General features: G+C 43.5%; 1 long non-coding RNA gene and 22 other non-coding genes across 23 annotated transcripts in view; 8 read left to right on the forward strand and 15 right to left on the reverse strand.

Moving 5' to 3' along the window:
* Positions 1–19732, reverse strand: part of LOC148679708 (uncharacterized) — an 890299-nt gene that overhangs the window by 721611 nt on the left and 148956 nt on the right. The gene's annotated exons all lie outside the window — the stretch shown is intronic.
* On the reverse strand, positions 877–992 carry LOC147844162 (U5 spliceosomal RNA). The gene has a single exon (XR_015492380.1). It is a non-coding gene; the product is annotated as a U5 spliceosomal RNA (small nuclear RNA).
* Positions 1693–1764, forward strand: trnad-guc (transfer RNA aspartic acid (anticodon GUC)). The gene has a single exon. It is a non-coding gene; the product is annotated as a tRNA-Asp (tRNA).
* On the reverse strand, positions 2099–2214 carry LOC147844164 (U5 spliceosomal RNA). Its single transcript, XR_015492258.1, has one exon. It is a non-coding gene; the product is annotated as a U5 spliceosomal RNA (small nuclear RNA).
* trnad-guc (transfer RNA aspartic acid (anticodon GUC)) lies at positions 2916–2987 on the forward strand. The gene has a single exon. It is a non-coding gene; the product is annotated as a tRNA-Asp (tRNA).
* Positions 3322–3437, reverse strand: LOC147844166 (U5 spliceosomal RNA). Its single transcript, XR_015492365.1, has one exon. It is a non-coding gene; the product is annotated as a U5 spliceosomal RNA (small nuclear RNA).
* Positions 4140–4211, forward strand: trnad-guc (transfer RNA aspartic acid (anticodon GUC)). Its single transcript has one exon. It is a non-coding gene; the product is annotated as a tRNA-Asp (tRNA).
* Positions 4546–4661, reverse strand: LOC147844168 (U5 spliceosomal RNA). The gene has a single exon (XR_015492384.1). It is a non-coding gene; the product is annotated as a U5 spliceosomal RNA (small nuclear RNA).
* LOC147844169 (U5 spliceosomal RNA) lies at positions 5765–5880 on the reverse strand. The gene has a single exon (XR_015492259.1). It is a non-coding gene; the product is annotated as a U5 spliceosomal RNA (small nuclear RNA).
* Positions 6582–6653, forward strand: trnad-guc (transfer RNA aspartic acid (anticodon GUC)). Its single transcript has one exon. It is a non-coding gene; the product is annotated as a tRNA-Asp (tRNA).
* Positions 6988–7103, reverse strand: LOC147844171 (U5 spliceosomal RNA). Its single transcript, XR_015492319.1, has one exon. It is a non-coding gene; the product is annotated as a U5 spliceosomal RNA (small nuclear RNA).
* LOC147844172 (U5 spliceosomal RNA) lies at positions 8211–8326 on the reverse strand. The gene has a single exon (XR_015492316.1). It is a non-coding gene; the product is annotated as a U5 spliceosomal RNA (small nuclear RNA).
* Positions 9436–9551, reverse strand: LOC147844173 (U5 spliceosomal RNA). The gene has a single exon (XR_015492388.1). It is a non-coding gene; the product is annotated as a U5 spliceosomal RNA (small nuclear RNA).
* Positions 10660–10775, reverse strand: LOC147844174 (U5 spliceosomal RNA). The gene has a single exon (XR_015492260.1). It is a non-coding gene; the product is annotated as a U5 spliceosomal RNA (small nuclear RNA).
* trnad-guc (transfer RNA aspartic acid (anticodon GUC)) lies at positions 11477–11548 on the forward strand. The gene has a single exon. It is a non-coding gene; the product is annotated as a tRNA-Asp (tRNA).
* On the reverse strand, positions 11883–11998 carry LOC147844176 (U5 spliceosomal RNA). The gene has a single exon (XR_015492375.1). It is a non-coding gene; the product is annotated as a U5 spliceosomal RNA (small nuclear RNA).
* LOC147844177 (U5 spliceosomal RNA) lies at positions 13106–13221 on the reverse strand. Its single transcript, XR_015492317.1, has one exon. It is a non-coding gene; the product is annotated as a U5 spliceosomal RNA (small nuclear RNA).
* trnad-guc (transfer RNA aspartic acid (anticodon GUC)) lies at positions 16403–16474 on the forward strand. The gene has a single exon. It is a non-coding gene; the product is annotated as a tRNA-Asp (tRNA).
* LOC147844179 (U5 spliceosomal RNA) lies at positions 16809–16924 on the reverse strand. Its single transcript, XR_015492320.1, has one exon. It is a non-coding gene; the product is annotated as a U5 spliceosomal RNA (small nuclear RNA).
* On the forward strand, positions 17626–17697 carry trnad-guc (transfer RNA aspartic acid (anticodon GUC)). Its single transcript has one exon. It is a non-coding gene; the product is annotated as a tRNA-Asp (tRNA).
* LOC147844181 (U5 spliceosomal RNA) lies at positions 18032–18147 on the reverse strand. The gene has a single exon (XR_015492261.1). It is a non-coding gene; the product is annotated as a U5 spliceosomal RNA (small nuclear RNA).
* Positions 18849–18920, forward strand: trnad-guc (transfer RNA aspartic acid (anticodon GUC)). Its single transcript has one exon. It is a non-coding gene; the product is annotated as a tRNA-Asp (tRNA).
* On the reverse strand, positions 19255–19370 carry LOC147844183 (U5 spliceosomal RNA). The gene has a single exon (XR_015492262.1). It is a non-coding gene; the product is annotated as a U5 spliceosomal RNA (small nuclear RNA).

The following is a 19732-nucleotide window of genomic DNA, read 5'->3' on the forward strand; positions in this document are numbered from 1 at the left end:
ACATCAGACAGATTAGAGCCCAGTCCTTGGTAACAGCCAAAGGTTTTGAGGGTGACTATAACCAGCAATAGCTACAGTTTGCCCTTTGGACTGAACCCATCGGTCGTTGTTTTTATTACATGTCTGACTCTGCCTGTCTTAAGGAGGAATGGCTTGGCTTCGGTTTGGTGAGACTGCTGGCAGAAAGTGTCCACCCACGCTTGACATAACCAAAAGCACGCTAGTCTTTGTTAGTATAGTGGACAGTATTTCCATGTGTCACCCGGATGATCAGGGTTCGCTTCCCTGCCAGGGGGGGCTTTTTTTAGGATGCTAAACTCCTCTTAAAAACTTGAGCTTCAGCATGAATCTGTCCAAAAAAAAAACAAGCCCACAGTGCGACGTTCGTCGGAAGAAACTTGCAGCCTTTTGCTCTCAGGCACCCTCAACATAATAGTGCAGCTGAACAGTTTACATTCTTGCATAAGTGATCCTCGTTAGTATAGTGGACAGTATCTCCGCCTGTCACACGGAAGACCGGGGTTCGATTCCCCGACGGGGAGGCATTTTCTTCAAGACGCTGAACTCCTTACCCCACCTCAGGCTTAAGCATAAAGCTGTCCAAAGAAACTAACCCACCATACAATATTGGCCATGTCCTTCTTGTGGTAAAAAAGAGCTCGATTTTGCTCACTCGCTTTTTTGCTGCGGTTCCAAAGATTGCAATTGTGAAGAGAGGGAGAAAAAGACACACAGATCCAAGATTGCTGCGCTTTAGAGAATGAGCTAAGAGCAACTTCATTTGATCGCCGGATTGATAACAACCATACTGTCTAGGCTGATCTACTGACACAAACACTCTTCCACATCTCGTTCTGCAATTCAACATCTTAATGCAGCTCTGCAGATAGCAGAGCACCCAAAAATAAACAAAACTCACAATAGTTCCTCCCCACGGAAATCTTTAGTAAAAGGCGAAAGATTTGTGCGTGATTAAAGAGAAACTCAAGCTGTAACACTATGCTGCTTAATCAGAGCAGTAGGCCTGACACAGCACAATGTTCGGCAAGGGTGACTGCAAGGCACGTTGGCCTCGTAATCCTACTTTGTTGAAAGGAAGGCATCGAAGCATTACGCAGTACAGAATGAGGTCACACAGAAAGAGGTGCAGTCTTTGGATAAGACAAATATATCCACATTTTCAAAGCTGCAGTGATGTCACCATGTAAAATTGTGTTATTAGGACATCAGACAGATTAGAGCCCAGTCCTTGGTAACAGCCAAAGGTTTTGAGGGTGACTATAAACAGCAGAAGCTACAGTTTGCCCTTTGGACTGAACCCATCGGTCGTTGTTTTTATTACATGTCTGACTCTGCCTGTCTTAAGGAGGAATGGCTTGGCTTCGGTTTGATGAGACTGCTGGCAGAAAGTGTCCACCCACGCTTGACATATCCAATAGCACGCTAGTCTTTGTTAGTATAGTGGACAGTATTTCCATGTGTCACCCGGATGATCAGGGTTTGCTTCCCTGCCAGGGGGTGCTTTTTTTTTAGGATGCTAAACTCCTCTCAAAAACTTGAGCTTCAGCATGAATCTGTCCAAAAAAAACAAGCCCACAGTGCGACGTTCGTCGGAAGAAACTTGCAGCCTTTTGCTCTCAGGCAGCCTCAACATAATAGTGCAGCTGAACAGTTTACATTCTGCATAAGTGATCCTCGTTAGTATAGTGGACAGTATCTCCGCCTGTCACGCGGAAGACCGGGGTTCGATTCCCCGACGGGGAGGCATTTTCTTCAAGACGCTGAACTCCTTACCCCACCTCAGGCTTAAGCATAAAGCTGTCCAAAGAAACAAACCCACCATACAATATTGGCCATGTCCTTCTTGTGGTAAATAAGAGCTCGATTTTGCTCACTCGCTTTTTTGCTGCGGTTCCAAAGACTGCAATTGTGAAGAGAGGGAGAAAAAGACACACAGATCCAAGATTGCTGCGCTTTAGAGAATGAGCTAAGAGCAACTTCATTTGATCGCCGGATTGATAACAACCATTCTGTCTAGGCTAATCTACTGACACAAACACTCTTCCACATCTCGTTCTGCAATTCAACATCTTAATGCAGCTCTGCAGATAGCAGAGCACCCAAAAATAAACAAAACTCACAATAGTTCCTCCCCACGGAAATCTTTAGTAAAAGGCGAAAGATTTGTGCGTGATTGAAGAGAAACTCGAGCTGTAACACTATGCTGCTTAATCAGAGCAGTTGGCCATACACAGCACAATGTTCGGCAAGGGTGACTGCAAGGCACGTTGGCCTCGTAATCCTACTTTGTTGAAATGAAGGCATCGAAGCATTACGCAGTACAGAATGAGGTCACACAGAAAGAGGTGCAGTCTTTGGTTAAGACAAATATATCCACATTTTCAAAGCTGCAGTGATGTCACCATGTAAAATTGTGTTATTAGGACATCAGACAGATTAGAGCCCAGTCCTTGGTAACAGCCAAAGGTTTTGAGGGTGACTATAACCAGCAGAAGCTACAGTTTGCCCTTTGGACTGAACCCATCGGTCGTTGTTTTTATTACATGTCTGACTCTGCCTGTCTTAAGGAGGAATGGCTTGGCTTCGGTTTGGTGAGACTGCTGGCAGAAAGTGTCCACCCACGCTTGACATAACCAAAAGCACGCTAGTCTTTGTTAGTATAGTGGACAGTATTTCCATGTGTCACCCGGATGATCAGGGTTCGCTTCCCTGCCAGGGGGGGCTTTTTTTAGGATGCTAAACTCCTCTTAAAAACTTGAGCTTCAGCATGAATCTGTCCAAAAAAAAAACAAGCCCACAGTGCGACGTTCGTCGGAAGAAACTTGCAGCCTTTTGCTCTCAGGCACCCTCAACATAATAGTGCAGCTGAACAGTTTACATTCTTGCATGAGTGATCCTCGTTAGTATAGTGGACAGTATCTCCGCCTGTCACGCGGAAGACCGGGGTTCGATTCCCCGACGGGGAGGCATTTTCTTCAAGACGCTGAACTCCTTACCCCACCTCAGGCTTAAGCATAAAGCTGTCCAAAGAAACAAACCCACCATACAATATTGGCCATGTCCTTCTTGTGGTAAATAAGAGCTTGATTTTGCTCACTCGCTTTTTTGCTGCGGTTCCAAAGACTGCAATTGTGAAGAGAGGGAGAAAAAGACACACAGATCCAAGATTGCTGCGCTTTAGAGAATGAGCTAAGAGCAACTTCATTTGATCGCCGGATTGATAACAACCATTCTGTCTAGGCTAATCTACTGACACAAACACTCTTCCACATCTCGTTCTGCAATTCAACATCTTAATGCAGCTCTGCAGATAGCAGAGCACCCAAAAATAAACAAAACTCACAATAGGTCCTCCCCACGGAAATCTTTAGTAAAAGGCGAAAGATTTGTGCGTGATTGAAGAGAAACTCGAGCTGTAACACTATGCTGCTTAATCAGAGCAGTTGGCCATACACAGCACAATGTTCGGCAAGGGTGACTGCAAGGCACGTTGGCCTCGTAATCCTACTTTGTTGAAATGAAGGCATCGAAGCATTACGCAGTACAGAATGAGGTCACACAGAAAGAGGTGCAGTCTTTGGTTAAGACAAATATATCCACATTTTCAAAGCTGCAGTGATGTCACCATGTAAAATTGTGTTATTAGGACATCAGACAGATTAGAGCCCAGTCCTTGGTAACAGCCAAAGGTTTTGAGGGTGACTATAACCAGCAGAAGCTACAGTTTGCCCTTTGGACTGAACCCATCGGTCGTTGTTTTTATTACATGTCTGACTCTGCCTGTCTTAAGGAGGAATGGCTTGGCTTCGGTTTGGTGAGACTGCTGGCAGAAAGTGTCCACCCACGCTTGACATAACCAAAAGCACGCTAGTCTTTGTTAGTATAGTGGACAGTATTTCCATGTGTCACCTGGATGATCAGGGTTCGCTTCCCTGCCAGGGGGGGCTTTTTTTAGGATGCTAAACTCCTCTTAAAAACTTGAGCTTCAGCATGAATCTGTCCAAAAAAAAAAACAAGCCCACAGTGCGACGTTCGTCGGAAGAAACTTGCAGCCTTTTGCTCTCAGGCAACCTCAACATAATAGTGCAGCTGAACAGTTTACATTCTTCCATAAGTGATCCTCGTTAGTATAGTGGACAGTATCTCCGCCTGTCACGCGGAAGACCGGGGTTCGATTCCCCGACGGGGAGGCATTTTCTTCAAGACGCTGAACTCCTTACCCCACCTCAGGCTTAAGCATAAAGCTGTCCAAAGAAACAAACCCACCATACAATATTGGCCATGTCCTTCTTGTGGTAAATAAGAGCTCGATTTTGCTCACTCGCTTTTTTGCTGCGGTTCCAAAGACTGCAATTGTGAAGAGAGGGAGAAAAAGACACACAGATCCAAGATTGCTGCGCTTTAGAGAATGAGCTAAGAGCAACTTCATTTGATCGCCGGATTGATAACAACCATTATGTCTAGGCTAATCTACTGACACAAACACTCTTCCACATCTCGTTCTGCAATTCAACATCTTAATGCAGCTCTGCAGATAGCAGAGCACCCAAAAATAAACAAAACTCACAATAGTTCTTCCCCACGGAAATCTTTAGTAAAAGGCGAAAGATTTGTGCGTGATTGAAGAGAAACTCGAGCTGTAACACTATGCTGCTTAATCAGAGCAGTTGGCCATACACAGCACAATGTTCGGCAAGGGTGACTGCAAGGCACGTTGGCCTCGTAATCCTACTTTGTTGAAATGAAGGCATCGAAGCATTACGCAGTACAGAATGAGCTCACACAGAAAGAGGTGCAGTCTTTGGTTAAGACAAATATATCCACATTTTCAAAGCTGCAGTGATGTCACCATGTAAAATTGTGTTATTAGGACATCAGACAGATTAGAGCCCAGTCCTTGGTAACAGCCAAAGGTTTTGAGGGTGACTATAACCAGCAGTAGCTACAGTTTGCCCTTTGGACTGAACCCATCGGTCGTTGTTTTTATTACATGTCTGACTCTGCCTGTCTTAAGGAGGAATGGCTTGGCTTCGGTTTGGTGAGACTGCTGGCAGAAAGTGTCCACCCACGCTTGACATAACCAAAAGCACGCTAGTCTTTGTTAGTATAGTGGACAGTATTTCCATGTGTCACCCGGATGATCAGGGTTCGCTTCCCTGCCAGGGGGGGCTTTTTTAGGATGCTAAACTCCTCTCAAAAACTTGAGCTTCAGCATGAATCTGTCCAAAAAAACAAGCCCACAGTGCGACGTTCGTCGGAAGAAACTTGCAGCCTTTTGCTCTCAGGCACCCTCAACATAATTGTGCAGCTGAACAGTTTACTTTTGTGCATAAGTGATCCTCGTTAGTATAGTGGACAGTATCTCCGCCTGTCACGCGGAAGACCGGAGTTCGAATTCCCGACGGGGAGGCATTTTCTTCAAGACGCTGAACTCCTTACCCCACCTCAGGCTTAAGCATAAAGCTGTCCAAAGAAACAAACCCACCATACAATATTGGCCATGTCCTTCTTGTGGTAAATAAGAGCTCGATTTTGCTCACTCGCTTTTTTGCTGCGGTTCCAAAGACTGCAGTTGTGAAGAGAGGGAGAAAAAGACACACAGATCCAAGATTGCTGCGCTTTAGAGAATGAGCTAAGAGCAACTTCATTTGATCGCCGGATTGATAACAACCATTCTGTCTAGGCTAATCTACTGACACAAACACTCTTCCACATCTCGTTCTGCAATTCAACATCTTAATGCAGCTCTGCAGATAGCAGAGCACCCAAAAATAAACAAAACTCACAATAGTTCCTCCCCACGGAAATCTTTAGTAAAAGGCGAAAGATTTGTGCGTGATTGAAGAGAAACTCGAGCTGTAACACTATGCTGCTTAATCAGAGCAGTTGGCCATACACAGCACAATGTTCGGCAAGGGTGACTGCAAGGCACGTTGGCCTCGTAATCCTACTTTGTTGAAATGAAGGCATCGAAGCATTACGCAGTACAGAATGAGGTCACACAGAAAGAGGTGCAGTCTTTGGTTAAGACAAATATATCCACATTTTCAAAGCTGCAGTGATGTCACCATGTAAAATTGTGTTATTAGGACATCAGACAGATTAGAGCCCAGTCCTTGGTAACAGCCAAAGGTTTTGAGGGTGACTATAACCAGCAGAAGCTACAGTTTGCCCTTTGGACTGAACCCATCGGTCGTTGTTTTTATTACATGTCTGACTCTGCCTGTCTTAAGGAGGAATGGCTTGGCTTCGGTTTGGTGAGACTGCTGGCAGAAAGTGTCCACCCACGCTTGACATAACCAAAAGCACGCTAGTCTTTGTTAGTATAGTGGACAGTATTTCCATGTGTCACCCGGATGATCAGGGTTCGCTTCCCTGCCAGGGGGGGCTTTTTTTAGGATGCTAAACTCCTCTTAAAAACTTGAGCTTCAGCATGAATCTGTCCAAAAAAAAAACAAGCCCACAGTGCGACGTTCGTCGGAAGAAACTTGCAGCCTTTTGCTCTCAGGCACCCTCAACATAATAATGCAGCTGAACAGTTTACATTCTTGCATGAGTGATCCTCGTTAGTATAGTGGACAGTATCTCCGCCTGTCACGCGGAAGACCGGGGTTCGATTCCCCGACGGGGAGGCGTTTTCTTCAAGACGCTGAACTCCTTACCCCACCTCAGGCTTAAGCATAAAGCTGTCCAAAGAAACAAACCCACCATACAATATTGGCCATGTCCTTCTTGTGGTAAATAAGAGCTCGATTTTGCTCACTCGCTTTTTTGCTGCGGTTCCAAAGACTGCAATTGTGAAGAGAGGGAGAAAAAGACACACAGATCCAAGATTGCTGCGCTTTAGAGAATGAGCTAAGAGCAACTTCATTTGATCGCCGGATTGATAACAACCATTCTGTCTAGGCTAATCTACTGACACAAACACTCTTCCACATCTCGTTCTGCAATTCAACATCTTAATGCAGCTCTGCAGATAGCAGAGCACCCAAAAATAAACAAAACTCACAATAGCTCCTCCCCACGGAAATCTTTAGTAAAAGGCGAAAGATTTGTGCGTGATTGAAGAGAAACTCGAGCTGTAACACTATGCTGCTTAATCAGAGCAGTTGGCCATACACAGCACAATGTTCGGCAAGGGTGACTGCAAGGCACGTTGGCCTCGTAATCCTACTTTGTTGAAATGAAGGCATCGAAGCATTACGCAGTACAGAATGAGGTCACACAGAAAGAGGTGCAGTCTTTGGTTAAGACAAATATATCCACATTTTCAAAGCTGCAGTGATGTCACCATGTAAAATTGTGTTATTAGGACATCAGACAGATTAGAGCCCAGTCCTTGGTAACAGCCAAAGGTTTTGAGGGTGACTATAACCAGCAGAAGCTACAGTTTGCCCTTTGGACTGAACCCATCGGTCGTTGTTTTTATTACATGTCCGACTCTGCCTGTCTTAAGGAGGAATGGCTTGGCTTCGGTTTGGTGAGACTGCTGGCAGAAAGTGTCCACCCACGCTTAACATAACCAAAAGCACGCTAGTCTTTGTTAGTATAGTGGACAGTATTTCCATGTGTCACCCGGATGATCAGGGTTCGCTTCCCTGCCAGGGGGGGCTTTTTTTAGGATGCTAAACTCCTCTTAAAAACTTGAGCTTCAGCATGAATCTGTCCAAAAAAAAAACAAGCCCACAGTGCGACGTTCGTCGGAAGAAACTTGCAGCCTTTTGCTCTCAGGCACCCTCAACATAATAGTGCAGCTGAACAGTTTACATTCTTGCATAAGTGATCCTCGTTAGTATAGTGGACAGTATCTCCGCCTGTCACGCGGAAGACCGGGGTTTGATTCCCCGACGGGGAGGCATTTTCTTCAAGACGCTGAACTCCTTACCCCACCTCAGGCTTAAGCATAAAGCTGTCCAAAGAAACAAACCCACCATACAATATTGGCCATGTCCTTCTTGTGGTAAATAAGAGCTCGATTTTACTCACTCGCTTTATTGCTGCGGTTCCAAAGACTGCAATTGTGAAGAGAGGGAGAAAAAGACACACAGATCCAAGATTGCTGCGCTTTAGAGAATGAGCTAAGAGCAACTTCATTTGATCGCCGGATTGATAACAACCATTCTGTCTAGGCTAATCTACTGACACAAACACTCTTCCACATCTCGTTCTGCAATTCAACATCTTAATGCAGCTCTGCAGATAGCAGAGCACCCAAAAATAAACAAAACTCACAATAGTTCCTCCCCACGGAAATCTTTAGTAAAAGGCGAAAGATTTGTGCGTGGTTGAAGAGAAACTCGAGCTGTAACACTATGCTGCTTAATCAGAGCAGTTGGCCATACACAGCACAATGTTCGGCAAGGGTGACTGCAAGGCACGTTGGCCTCGTAATCCTACTTTGTTGAAATGAAGGCATCGAAGCATTACGCAGTACAGAATGAGGTCACACAGAAAGAGGTGCAGTCTTTGGTTAAGACAAATATATCCACATTTTCAAAGCTGCAGTGATGTCACCATGTAAAATTGTGTTATTAGGACATCAGACAGATTAGAGCCCAGTCCTTGGTAACAGCCAAAGGTTTTGAGGGTGACTATAACCAGCAGAAGCTACAGTTTGCCCTTTGGACTGAACCCATCGGTCGTTGTTTTTATTACATGTCCGACTCTGCCTGTCTTAAGGAGGAATGGCTTGGCTTCGGTTTGGTGAGACTGCTGGCAGAAAGTGTCCACCCACGCTTGACATAACCAAAAGCACGCTAGTCTTTGTTAGTATAGTGGACAGTATTTCCATGTGTCACCCGGATGATCAGGGTTCGCTTCCCTGCCAGGGGGGGCTTTTTTTAGGATGCTAAACTCCTCTTAAAAACTTGAGCTTCAGCATGAATCTGTCCAAAAAAAAAAAACAAGCCCACAGTGCGACGTTCGTCGGAAGAAACTTGCAGCCTTTTGCTCTCAGGCACCCTCAACATAATAGTGCAGCTGAACAGTTTACATTCTTGCATAAGTGATCCTCGTTAGTATAGTGGACAGTATCTCCGCCTGTCACGCGGAAGACCGGGGTTTGATTCCCCGACGGGGAGGCATTTTCTTCAAGACGCTGAACTCCTTACCCCACCTCAGGCTTAAGCATAAAGCTGTCCAAAGAAACAAACCCACCATACAATATTGGCCATGTCCTTCTTGTGGTAAATAAGAGCTCGATTTTACTCACTCGCTTTATTGCTGCGGTTCCAAAGACTGCAATTGTGAAGAGAGGGAGAAAAAGACACACAGATCCAAGATTGCTGCGCTTTAGAGAATGAGCTAAGAGCAACTTCATTTGATCGCCGGATTAATAACAACCATTCTGTCTAGGCTAATCTACTGACACAAACACTCTTCCACATCTCGTTCTGCAATTCAACATCTTAATGCAGCTCTGCAGATAGCAGAGCACCCAGAAATAAACAAAACTCACAATAGCTCCTCCCCACGGAAATCTTTAGTAAGAGGCGAAAGATTTGTGCGTGATTGAAGAGAAACTCGAGCTGTAACACTATGCTGCTTAATCAGAGCAGTTGGCCATACACAGCACAATGTTCGGCAAGGGTGACTGCAAGGCACGTTGGCCTCGTAATCCTACTTTGTTGAAATGAAGGCATCGAAGCATTACGCAGTACAGAATGAGGTCACACAGAAAGAGGTGCAGTCTTTGGTTAAGACAAATATATCCACATTTTCAAAGCTGCAGTGATGTCACCATGTAAAATTGTGTTATTAGGACATCAGACAGATTCGAGCCCAGTCCTTGGTAACAGCCAAAGGTTTTGAGGGTGACTATAACCAGCAGAAGCTACAGTTTGCCCTTTGGACTGAACCCATCGGTCGTTGTTTTTATTACATTTCTGACTCTGCCTGTCTTAAGGAGGAATGGCTTGGCTTCGGTTTGGTGAGACTGCTGGCAGAAAGTGTCCACCCACGCTTGACATAACCAAAAGCACGCTAGTCTTTGTTAGTATAGTGGACAGTATTTCCATGTGTCACCCGGATGATCAGGGTTCGCTTCCCTGCCAGGGGGGGCTTTTTTTAGGATGCTAAACTCCTCTTAAAAACTTGAGCTTCAGCATGAATCTGTCCAAAAAAAAAAACAAGCCCACAGTGCGACGTTCGTCGGAAGAAACTTGCAGCCTTTTGCTCTCAGGCAACCTCAACATAATAGTGCAGCTGAACAGTTTATATTCTTTCATAAGTGATCCTCGTTAGTATAGTGGACAGTATCTCCGCCTGTCACGCGGAAGACCGGGGTTCGATTCCCCGACGGAGAGGCATTTTCTTCAAGACGCTGAACTCCTTACCCCACCTCAGGCTTAAGCATAAAGCTTTCCAAAGAAACAAACCCACCATACAATATTGGCCATGTCCTTCTTGTGGTAAAAAAGAGCTCGATTTTGCTCACTCGCTTTTTTGCTGCGGTTCCAAAGACTGCAATTGTGAAGAGAGGGAGAAAAAGACACACAGATCCAAGATTGCTGCGCTTTAGAGAATGAGCTAAGAGCAACTTCATTTGATCGCCGGATTGATAACAACCATTCTGTCTAGGCTAATCTACTGACACAAACACTCTTCCACATCTCGTTCTGCAATTCAACATCTTAATGCAGCTCTGCAGATAGCAGAGCACCCAAAAATAAACAAAACTCACAATAGTTCCTCCCCACGGAAATCTTTAGTAAAAGGCGAAAGATTTGTGCGTGATTGAAGAGAAACTCGAGCTGTAACACTATGCTGCTTAATCAGAGCAGTTGGCCATACACAGCACAATGTTCGGCAAGGGTGACTGCAAGGCACGTTGGCCTCGTAATCCTACTTTGTTGAAATGAAGGCATCGAAGCATTACGCAGTACAGAATGAGCTCACACAGAAAGAGGTGCAGTCTTTGGTTAAGACAAATATATCCACATTTTCAAAGCTGCAGTGATGTCACCATGTAAAATTGTGTTATTAGGACATCAGACAGATTAGAGCCCAGTCCTTGGTAACAGCCAAAGGTTTTGAGGGTGACTATAACCAGCAGAAGCTACAGTTTGCCCTTTGGACTGAACCCATCGGTCGTTGTTTTTATTACATGTCTGACTCTGCCTGTCTTAAGGAGGAATGGCTTGGCTTCGGTTTGGTGAGACTGCTGGCAGAAAGTGTCCACCCACGCTTGACATAACTAAAAGCACGCTAGTCTTTGTTAGTATAGTGGACAGTATTTCCATGTGTCACCCGGATGATCAGGGTTCGCTTCCCTGCCAGGGGGGGCTTTTTTTAAGATGCTAAACTCTTCTTAAAAACTTGAGCTTCAGCATGAATCTGTCCAAAAAAAAAACAAGCCCACAGTGCGACGTTCGTCGGAAGAAACTTGCAGCCTTTTGCTCTCAGGCACCCTCAACATAATAGTGCAGCTGAACAGTTTACATTCTTGCATAAGTGATCCTCGTTAGTATAGTGGACAGTATCTCCGCCTGTCACGCGGAAGACCGGGGTTCGATTCCCCGACGGGGAGGCATTTCCTTCAAGACGCTGAACTCCTTACCCCACCTCAGGCTTAAGCATAAAGCTGTCCAAAGAAACAAACCCACCATACAATATTGGCCATGTCCTTCTTGTGGTAAATAAGAGCTCGATTTTGCTCACTCGCTTTTTTGCTGCGGTTCCAAAGACTGCAATTGTGAAGAGAGGGAGAAAAAGACACACAGATCCAAGATTGCTGCGCTTTAGAGAATGAGCTAAGAGCAACTTCATTTGATCGCCGGATTGATAACAACCATTCTGTCTAGGTTAATCTACTGACACAAACACTCTTCCACATCTCGTTCTGCAATTCAACATCTTAATGCAGCTCTGCAGATAGCAGAGCACCCAAAAAAAAACAAAACTCACAATAGTTCCTCCCCACGGAAATCTTTAGTAAAAGGCGAAAGATTTGTGCATGATTGAAGAGAAACTCGAGCTGCAACACTATGCTGCTTAATCAGAGCACTTGGCGTGACACAGCACAATGTTCGGCAAGGGTGACTGCAAGGCACGTTGGCCTCGTAATCCTACTTTGTTGAAATGAAGGCATCGAAGCATTACGCAGTACAGAATGAGCTCACACAGAAAGAGGTGCAGTCTTTGGTTAAGACAAATATATCCACATTTTCAAAGCTGCAGTGATGTCACCATGTAAAATAGTGTTATTAGGACATCAGACAGATTAGAGCCCAGTCCTTGGTAACAGCCAAAGGTTTTGAGGGTGACTCTAACCAGCAGAAGCTACAGTTTGCCCTTTGGACTGAACCCATCGGTCGTTGTTTTTATTACATGTCTGACTCTGCCTGTCTTAAGGAGGAATGGCTTGGCTTCGGTTTGGTGAGACTGCTGGCAGAAAGTGTCCACCCACGCTTGACATAACGAAAAGCACGCTAGTCTTTGTTAGTATAGTGGACAGTATTTCCATGTGTCACCCGGATGATCAGGGTTCGCTTCCCTGCCAGGGGGGGCTTTTTTTAGGATGCTAAACTCCTCTTAAAAACTTGAGCTTCAGCATGAATCTGTCCAAAAAAAAAACAAGCCCACAGTGCGACGTTCGTCGGAAGAAACTTGCAGCCTTTTGCTCTCAGGCACCCTCAACATAGTAGTGCAGTTGAACAGTTTACATTCTTGCATAAGTGATCCTCGTTAGTATAGTGGACAGTATCTACACCTGTCACGCGGAAGACCGGGGTTCGATTCCCCGATGGGGAGGCATTTTCTTCAAGACGCTGAACTCCTTACCCCACCTCAGGCTTAAGCATAAAGCTGTCCAAAGAAACAAACCCACCATTCAATCGTGGCCATGTCCTTCTTGTGGTAAAAAAGAGCTCGATTTTGCTCACTCGGTTTTTTGCTGCGGTTCCAAAGATTGCAATTGTGAAGAGAGGGAGAAAAAGACACACAGATCCAAGATTGCTGCGCTTTAGAGAATGAGCTAAGAGCAACTTCATTTGATCGCCGGATTGATAACAACCATTCTGTCTAGGTTAATCTACTGACACAAACACTCTTCCACATCTCGTTCTGCAATTCAACATCTTAATGCAGCTCTGCAGATAGCAGAGCACCCAAAAATAAACAAAACTCACAATAGTTCCTCACCACGGAAATCTTTAGTAAAAGGCGAAAGATTTGTGCGTGATTGAAGAGAAACTCGAGCTGTAACACTATGCTGCTTAATCAGAGCAGTTGGCCATACACAGCACAATGTTCGGCAAGGGTGACTGCAAGGCACGTTGGCCTCGTAATCCTACTTTGTTGAAATGAAGGCATCGAAGCATTACGCAGTACAGAATGAGGTCACACAGAAAGAGGTGCAGTCTTTGGTTAAGACAAATATATCCACATTTTCAAAGCTGCAGTGATGTCACCATGTAAAATTGTGTTATTAGGACATCAGACAGATTAGAGCCCAGTCCTTGGTAACAGCCAAAGGTTTTGAGGGTGACTATAACCAGCAGAAGCTACAGTTTGCCCTTTGGACTGAACCCATCGGTCGTTGTTTTTATTACATGTCTGACTCTGCCTGTCTTAAGGAGGAATGGCTTGGCTTCGGTTTGGTGAGACTGCTGGCAGAAAGTGTCCACCCACGCTTGACATAACCAAAAGCACGCTACACTGTTAAAAATTGTCCCGTTAAAAAACAGTAAAATACTGGCAGCTGCAGTTGCCAGCAATGTACTGTTATTTTACAGTATGTTGCTGTAAAAATACATGGACTACATTAATTTACACAATACTCAAGTGAACTCATTTTGCTCACTGAAAGCAACTGCCTCAACTTGGTCAACTGCTGAATGAGTTTATGAAGTAATGTGCTATATATGCTTAGAAGCATACTTATAATGATAACTTATTTTAGTTAATTAGAAAAGTTTGGTTTAACTCTAATGTCTTATTTTTCACAACAGCACACATACATGTAAATCTGGAATCACCAGAGAGATTATGACTGCATCAGCAACTAAACAGCCGCTATCTTTAAATAGAAAAACATGCAGAATAACGTCAGCAGTTCATTGTTCATCTTTAACTCATACACTGGCTCTACTCTCCTCCACAACGGTGACACACAGAAGAAATTAGCTTCAGGTTTTACAGTAAAATACTGTTTTTTCCTTGATTTAACAGTAATCTACTGGCAGCTGTGGTTGCCAGCAATATACTGTTTTTTAACAGTCTACTTCCGTTGTGTAAATTAACAGTATATTACTGTTAAAATACATTTTTACACTGTGTTTTTACCTCTCACACCTTTAACCCTTTAAACCCCAGAGCATATACTTCAGTTTTTATTGAAGTGTCCACACTACTGAGTGTTCAAGAAACATGGAGCAAAGCTGAAGTAAATTAATTAATTAACTGACTAATTAAATGATAATTGAGGATTAACAATGAACAAATGATGAAATACTGAAGGGAAAAAACAAGAACAGAACATACAAAACTTTAGTCACAGCTTTATAATGAAATAACCTAAAGAACAACAAATGATTAAATCATTTAAATGATCAGCGGATGATTAAACAACTCTACAAACAGCATCACCAGCTACACTTATTACTTAATACATGTATTTTTGTATAACATCTACTAAAGTTCTTCCTGAGAAAAAGTTAAAGTTTTACGTCACCATCATGGAGAACAGAGTTTGCTTTAGTTGGGCTCTCAGCCCTGTCATTTTTAACATTTACATATCTTGGCTGCTGCAATTGTTAAGAACTTTGTTTAAAAAGCTCCTTTGTTGTGGCAAGCCAGCCAAAAACCTAAATGAGATCTGGTGATGTTCATGTTGCTATTAAATGGCAGAGTCAGTTCTCATTTAGTGTAATAAAATTTACTGCTCCTATTCAATTTTAAATCTATTGTTTTACATTTTATGTATATATATATATGGCAATGATTTCTGGAAGTTCTTAAGAATAATGGACAATAACACTGCTCTATGGTGTAAATTGCACTCAAAGAGACATCAATAATCAGCATATGAACCTCAATAATGGTGACAACTAACAAAATTAACAGTTTAACTCACAAACAGGCAACTGAAAGTCTAAACATAAACAACAGCAGAATCAAACAAATAAAGAAAACTGTTAGACCATTATACAACATTTATTTATACCGCAATGCATGCTGGGATATTTGTATTGTGCCACTCCCAGCATGCATTGCAGCATAAAACATTTGAGATTTTACCATTGTTGAGATACAAGGTCAGATTCATGAGGTCTGAGTGTGTACTTGTCATAAGTGAAGTTTTTTTGTATGTTATTTCTTATCTGTTAAGTAATTATGGAGGTATCTTTTCTGTTTCCACTTCTCATTAATTAAATTAATACCTGCAACTAAGCATAAAATCTATTGCATGAGGCCCTTCATCCAGATATATACCACAACATTTATCAGAACTAATTTGAGCCAAATAGATTTCTCTATTTATTGACTTTCCAACTTTATTGCTATAGTTCAAACGTTTTGTAAACTCTGTATTACAGCAATTGGAAAGTCTTCTTAAATGAGTTCAAGGGTGAAGAGCCCAACTAAATCAGCCCCTCACTCCATTACGGTGACACAAAAAACACCTTAATTTCTGTTGGATCTCAATGAGAATTGTATGGAAGTCAAATCAGTCAGTAATAAGTGTGTGTCTGCTGTTGTTTGTGTAGTTGTTTAATGAACCTCTGCTGAGACTGAAGCTGTTTTATTTTATTTGATTTTATTTCATGTTGTAACTGACGTCACTGTTTGTGTTTCTTGTTTCTTTTCTTCAGTAATTGTAATTATTAACAGCAGGTGTTCATCAGTGTCTGAATTCACTCATTAGTGTTCATTAAAACTGTCAGGTGAACTATATTAGTTAACTAGTGTATGAAATAGTGAACAAGGACACAAAGTGTGATTTCAAACACAGACTTCTAAACATCGAATCTGAACTCTGTTAGCTCACAGTTTTCTGCAGTTGGTTACTTTCTCGAAAACAAATATGTTACCCAGAAAGCACTGTTTTTAACAGAATATTACTGTTTTAGTGAAAAAAACATTATTTTACCGTAGAATCTGACCGTTTTTTAACAGCAATTTTTTACAGTGTAGTCTTTGTTAGTATAGTGGACAGTATTTCCATGTGTCACCCGGATGATCAGGGTTCGCTTCCCTGCCAGGGGGGGCTTTTTTTAGGATGCTAAACTCCTCTTAAAAACTTGAGCTTCAGCATGAATCTGTCCAAAAAAAAAAACAAGCCCACAGTGCGACGTTCGTCGGAAGAAACTTGCAGCCTTTTGCTCTCAGGCACCCTCAACATAATAATGCAGCTGAACAGTTTACATTCTTGCATGAGTGATCCTCGTTAGTATAGTGGACAGTATCTCCGCCTGTCACGCGGAAGACCGGGGTTCGATTCCCCGACGGGGAGGCATTTTCTTCAAGACGCTGAACTCCTTACCCCACCTCAGGCTTAAGCATAAAGCTGTCCAAAGAAACAAACCCACCATACAATATTGGCCATGTCCTTCTTGTGGTAAATAAGAGCTCGATTTTGCTCACTCGCTTTTTTGCTGCGGTTCCAAAGACTGCAATTGTGAAGAGAGGGAGAAAAAGACACACAGATCCAAGATTGCTGCGCTTTAGAGAATGAGCTAAGAGCAACTTCATTTGATCGCCGGATTGATAACAACCATTCTGTCTAGGCTAATCTACTGACACAAACACTCTTCCACATCTCGTTCTGCAATTCAACATCTTAATGCAGCTCTGCAGATAGCAGAGCACCCAAAAATAAACAAAACTCACAATAGCTCCTCCCCACGGAAATCTTTAGTAAAAGGCGAAAGATTTGTGCGTGATTGAAGAGAAACTCGAGCTGTAACACTATGCTGCTTAATCAGAGCAGTTGGCCATACACAGCACAATGTTCGGCAAGGGTGACTGCAAGGCACGTTGGCCTCGTAATCCTACTTTGTTGAAATGAAGGCATCGAAGCATTACGCAGTACAGAATGAGGTCACACAGAAAGAGGTGCAGTCTTTGGTTAAGACAAATATATCCACATTTTCAAAGCTGCAGTGATGTCACCATGTAAAATTGTGTTATTAGGACATCAGACAGATTAGAGCCCAGTCCTTGGTAACAGCCAAAGGTTTTGAGGGTGACTATAACCAGCAGAAGCTACAGTTTGCCCTTTGGACTGAACCCATCGGTCGTTGTTTTTATTACATTTCTGACTCTGCCTGTCTTAAGGAGGAATGGCTTGGCTTCGGTTTGGTGAGACTGCTGGCAGAAAGTGTCCACCCACGCTTGACATAACCAAAAGCACGCTAGTCTTTGTTAGTATAGTGGACAGTATTTCCATGTGTCACCCGGATGATCAGGGTTCGCTTCCCTGCCAGGGGGGGCTTTTTTTAGGATGCTAAACTCCTCTTAAAAACTTGAGCTTCAGCATGAATCTGTCCAAAAATAAAACAAGCCCACAGTGCGACGTTCGTCGGAAGAAACTTGCAGCCTTTTGCTCTCAGGCAACCTCAACATAATAGTGCAGCTGAACAGTTTACATTCTTGCATAAGTGATCCTCGTTAGTATAGTGGACAGTATCTCCGCCTGTCACGCGGAAGACCGGGGTTCGATTCCCCGACGGGGAGGCATTTTCTTCAAGACGCTGAACTCCTTACCCCACCTCAGGCTTAAGCATAAAGCTTTCCAAAGAAACAAACCCACCATACAATATTGGCCATGTCCTTCTTGTGGTAAAAAAGAGCTCGATTTTGCTCACTCGCTTTTTTGCTGCGGTTCCAAAGACTGCAATTGTGAAGAGAGGGAGAAAAAGACACACAGATCCAAGATTGCTGCGCTTTAGAGAATGAGCTAAGAGCAACTTCATTTGATCGCCGGATTGATAACAACCATTCTGTCTAGGCTAATCTACTGACACAAACACTCTTCCACATCTCGTTCTGCAATTCAACATCTTAATGCAGCTCTGCAGATAGCAGAGCACCCAAAAATAAACAAAACTCACAATAGTTCCTCCCCACGGAAATCTTTAGTAAAAGGCGAAAGATTTGTGCGTGATTGAAGAGAAACTCGAGCTGTAACACTATGCTGCTTAATCAGAGCAGTTGGCCATACACAGCACAATGTTCGGCAAGGGTGACTGCAAGGCACGTTGGCCTCGTAATCCTACTTTGTTGAAATGAAGGCATCGAAGCATTACGCAGTACAGAATGAGCTCACACAGAAAGAGGTGCAGTCTTTGGTTAAGACAAATATATCCACATTTTCAAAGCTGCAGTGATGTCACCATGTAAAATTGTGTTATTAGGACATCAGACAGATTAGAGCCCAGTCCTTGGTAACAGCCAAAGGTTTTGAGGGTGACTATAACCAGCAGAAGCTACAGTTTGCCCTTTGGACTGAACCCATCGGTCGTTGTTTTTATTACATGTCTGACTCTGCCTGTCTTAAGGAGGAATGGCTTGGCTTCGGTTTGGTGAGACTGCTGGCAGAAAGTGTCCACCCACGCTTGACATAACTAAAAGCACGCTAGTCTTTGTTAGTATAGTGGACAGTATTTCCATGTGTCACCCGGATGATCAGGGTTCGCTTCCCTGCCAGGGGGGGCTTTTTTTAAGATGCTAAACTCTTCTTAAAAACTTGAGCTTCAGCATGAATCTGTCCAAAAAAAAAACAAGCCCACAGTGCGACGTTCGTCGGAAGAAACTTGCAGCCTTTTGCTCTCAGGCACCCTCAACATAATAGTGCAGCTGAACAGTTTACATTCTTGCATAAGTGATCCTCGTTAGTATAGTGGACAGTATCTCCGCCTGTCACGCGGAAGACCGGGGTTCGATTCCCCGACGGGGAGGCATTTTCTTCAAGACGCTGAACTCCTTACCCCACCTCAGGCTTAAGCATAAAGCTGTCCAAAGAAACAAACCCACCATACAATATTGGCCATGTCCTTCTTGTGGTAAATAAGAGCTCGATTTTGCTCACTCGCTTTTTTGCTGCGGTTCCAAAGACTGCAATTGTGAAGAGAGGGAGAAAAAGACACACAGATCCAAGATTGCTGCGCTTTAGAGAATGAGCTAAGAGCAACTTCATTTGATCGCCGGATTGATAACAACCATTCTGTCTAGGCTAATCTACTGACACAAACACTCTTCCACATCTCGTTCTGCAATTCAACATCTTAATGCAGCTCTGCAGATAGCAGAGCACCCAAAAATAAACAAAACTCACAATAGTTCCTCCCCACGGAAATCTTTAGTAAAAGGCGAAAGATTTGTGCGTGATTGAAGAGAAACTCGAGCTGTAACACTATGCTGCTTAATCAGAGCAGTAGGCCTGACACAGCACAATGTTCGGCAAGGGTGAGTGCAAGGCACGTTGGCCTCGTAATCCTACTTTGTTGAAATGAAGGCATCGAAGCATTACGCAGTACAGAATGAGCTCACACAGAAAGAGGTGCAGTCTTTGGTTAAGACAAATATATCCACATTTTCAAAGCTGCAGTGATGTCACCATGTAAAATAGTGTTATTAGGACATCAGACAGATTAGAGCCCAGTCCTTGGTAACAGCCAAAGGTTTTGAGGGTGACTATAACCAGCAGAAGCTACAGTTTGCCCTTTGGACTGAACCCATCGGTCGTTGTTTTTATTACATGTCTGACTCT

Source organism: Danio rerio, chromosome 5 (genome assembly GCF_052040795.2).
Source record: "Danio rerio strain M-AB ecotype USA chromosome 5, GRCz13ab, whole genome shotgun sequence".
Classification (NCBI taxonomy): domain Eukaryota; kingdom Metazoa; phylum Chordata; class Actinopteri; order Cypriniformes; family Danionidae; genus Danio; species Danio rerio.